Source organism: Heterodontus francisci, unplaced genomic scaffold, assembly GCF_036365525.1.
Source record: "Heterodontus francisci isolate sHetFra1 unplaced genomic scaffold, sHetFra1.hap1 HAP1_SCAFFOLD_330, whole genome shotgun sequence".
NCBI lineage: Eukaryota > Metazoa > Chordata > Chondrichthyes > Heterodontiformes > Heterodontidae > Heterodontus > Heterodontus francisci.
The window spans coordinates 843,449-847,230 of NW_027141448.1; the positions used below are offsets into that span (position 1 = coordinate 843,449).

Consider the following 3,782-nt stretch of genomic DNA (forward strand, 5'->3'; position numbering starts at 1 on the left):
AGTCAGTTAGTTCAGTTTTCATTTCATGAGAAATTCGGTCATCATGACTTCATCAGTGACCTAATGGTTCAGGTGTCTGAGTGATGTTAATCATGATGTGATGAAATGATTGTATGTTCCAGTCTTTCCGTGGTGGGTTTTCACACTGAGTAGAAACGTGTTGGACATGGTCTGGAAATGTTTCACACTGCTCCATTCCCAACTTCATTTACTTACAGAAGAGATATTTCCATCATTCCACAGCTGGCTGCACAGCCAGAAGCTGTGCTGAAGGTGACAGCTATGTCTCTACAACTGACAAGGTGGCCGAGAGGTTAAGGCGGTGGACTGCTAATCCATTGTGCTTTGCACACGTGGGTTCGAATCCCATCCTTGTCGCTAGTTTATGAGCTGTTTCATGTATTATTTATGTTGGGTGAGCTTATGTGTCAAGTCAGCCTCGAAACCTGTTCTTGTCAATGTCCAGACAGTGATTCCAGAATTTGTTATACTTTATTAAAATTGAGACAGACAATTGGAATTCTTCACCCAAACTGCACCGGAATGAAGATCAAATAGGGATCACGAAACGGAGCAGGATTTTTCCTCCCCTCCTTCCTTCCATCATTACTTTCTCTGGATTTGCACCAAGTGAAAGACAAATGGGAAAAGCAAATGGCGAGGGAGCAGATGCTGAAAATTATCCTTTGGCAAGAAATTTATTTTCAAATCTTCTTGATAGATTAAGTGAGTGAGCAATGCTTTGGCAGATGGAGTTTAAAATGAGGGGTCATCTACTACCTACGATAGATCAGAGTGTTTTTTGTAAGAGGTGAGATGTTAGAAACGGTTGAGGAGCAGAGACCCGAATACTGAATTGATAAAAGCTGGTAGAAAATAATGTGAAAAGTGAACAGAATCTGAAGATTGGAACTCATGGTGTAGTGATATAAAGCTCTGTGCTCCTGAAGTATATGTCCAAGCCCAGATTGTGGGGAATCTGTGGAGAGTGATTTGGTTTTTATTCATTCTTGGGTGTGAGTATCGCTGATAAGGCTAGCATTTATTACCCATTCCTATTGCCGTTGAGAAGGTAGTGGAGAGCTGCCTTCTTGAACTGATGCAGTCCATATGGTGCAGGAACACCCACAGTGCTATTGGGGAGGGAGTTCCAGGATTGTGACCCAACAACAGTGAAGAAATGGCGATATCGTTCCAAGTCAGGATGGTGAGTGACTTGGAGGGGAACCTGCAGGTAGTGAGTTCCCATGCATCTGCTGCGCTTGTCCTTCGAGGTGGTAGTGGTCACGAGTTTGGAAGGTGCTGTTGAAGGATACTTGGCGAGTTGCTGCAGTGCATATGGAGATGGTACACACTGCAGCCACTGTTTACTGGTTGTGGAGGGATTGAATGTTTCAGGTGGCGGGTGAGGTGCCGATCAAGTGCGCTGCTTTGTCCTGGATGGTGTTGAGCTTCTTGAGTGTTGTTGAGTGGGATGTATTCCATCACACTCCTGACTTGTGCCTTGTAGATGGTGGACAGGATTTGAGGTGTCAGGAGGTGAGATACTTGCTGCAGAATTCGTAATCTCTGACCTGCGCTTATAGCCACAGCATAGATGTGACTGGTCCAGTTACGTTTCTGGTCAAGATGTTGATGGTGGGGGATTTAACGATGATAATGCTTCTGAATATCAAAAGGTAGATTTTTTCTCTCTCTCATTGGGGATGTTCACTGCTTGGCACTTGTGTGGCCAGAAGGTTGCTTGTCACTTATCAGCTCAAGCCTGAATGTTGCTCAGGTCTTGCTGCTTGCAGGCACAGACTGCTTCAGTATCTGAAGAGTTGTGAATCATCATCTAACATTCCCACTTCTGACTTATGTTGAAGAGAAAGTCGTCAATGAAACAGCTGGGATGTTTGGGTCTACGACACTACCCTGAGAAACTCCTGAGGAAATGTCCTAGGCTGAGATGATTGGCCTCCACTAACCACAACATCTTGTTTTGTGCTAGGTATGACTTCAACAAGTGGAGGGTTTTCCCCCTGATTCCCATTGACTTCAATTTTGCGAGGGATCCTTGATGCCACACTCACTCAAGGGCAATCACTCTCACCTCTCCTCTGGAATTCCAGTCTTTCGTCTCTGTTTGGACCAAGCTGCAATGAGATCATAAGAACAGAAGATCGGAAGAACTCATAGCAGGAGTAGGCCATTAGGCCCCTCGAGCTTGCTCCGCCATTCAATAGGATCATGGCTGACCTGATCATGACCTCAACCCCACTTTCTTGCCTGCCCACATAACCCTTGGCTCTCTTGTAGATAAAAATCTTGAAGACATTCAATGACCCAGCCTCCACTGCTCTCTGCGGTAAAGAATTCCAAAGATTAATGACCCTCTGAGAGAAGAAATTCCTTCTTAAATGAAAAAGCCCTAAATCTGAAACTGTGTCTCCTAGTTCTAGATTCCACCACGAGAGGAAACATCCTCTCAGCATCTACCCTGTCAAGCCCCCTCAGAATCTTATATGTCTCAATACGTTCTCCATTCATTTTTCTCAACTCCAATGAGTATCGGTCCAACCTGCTCAACTTTCCTCATGAGACAACACCTTCATCACAGGAATTAATCCAATGAACCTTCTCTGAACTGCCTCCAATGCAAGTATATCCCTCCTTAAATAAGGAGACCAAAACTGTACACAGTACTCTAGGTGTGGTTTCACCATCACCATGTACATTTGTAGCAAGACTTCTCTACTTTTATACTCCATCCCCCTTGCAATAAAGGGTAACATTCCATTTGCCTTCCTAATTATTTGCTGTACCTGCATGGTAACTTTTTGTGATTCATGTACGAGGACACCCAGATCCTTCTACACCGCAGCATTCTGTAATCTCTCACAATTTAAATAATATTTTCCTTTTCTATTCTTCCTACCAAAGTGGATAACCTCACATTTTCCCACATTATACTCTATCTGCCAAATTATTTCCTGGAGTTGAGAGACCCTGGCAGAACCTAAATTGAGCATCGATGATCAGATTATTGCTAAGTGTGTGGTGCTTGATAGCACTGTTGGTGACATCTTCCATCACTTTGCTGATGCTTGATAGTGGACTGATGGGGCGGCAATTGGTCAGATTGGATTTGTCCTGCATTTTTTTTGTGGAGAGGGCACACTTGGGCAACTTTCCACATTGTCAAGTAGATGCACGTGTTGTAGCTCTCCTGAAACAGCTTGGCTGAGTGCGCCGCTAGTTCTGGAGCACAAGTCTTCAGTACGAGTGTGGAAGTGAGCAGAAAGGCATGGCACTATGCTTAATGGGAAATATAGCCAAATTAGGAATAGTAGCTTTGCTGAGCTTTGATTTTAAGTGGCAGAAACCACAATGAAATAGTAAAAAGTAAAGGCAGAGCGTGTGAGACTGTAAAGACAAGCCGACACTGGTAATTGCAAAGACATCTGTTCTTTATGGCCTGATTGTGTGACTCCCTGTGGTTTGGAACAAATGGACTCCTGTGAATCAAATGATGTCCATCCCTGTGTGAGTGATAAGGAGTGCTCGGCCCCTCTTATCTTCGTGAACTGCCACTACTTGATGTAGCTGCAGACTGCATGAAACACTCAGGAATGTACACCTAACAGAGATAGCAGGATGCGCCGCAATTACTTGTCACAAGGTAGAGACAGACTCATGATCCATGTAGGGAGTGAGACTAGAATGATTATTGATGATTCCTATGCTCTTGCTAATTAGCTTGCTTGTCCGCTTTGTTTTATCTTGCTGGTACAAAACAA

General features: G+C 44.1%; 1 non-coding gene across 1 annotated transcript; it reads left to right on the plus strand.

Annotated features, from left to right (window-relative positions):
* The first annotated feature begins 296 nt into the window (after window positions 1–296).
* Window positions 297–378, plus strand: trnas-gcu (transfer RNA serine (anticodon GCU)). Its single transcript has one exon. It is a non-coding gene; the product is annotated as a tRNA-Ser (tRNA).
* The last annotated feature ends 3,404 nt before the right edge of the window (window positions 379–3,782 follow it).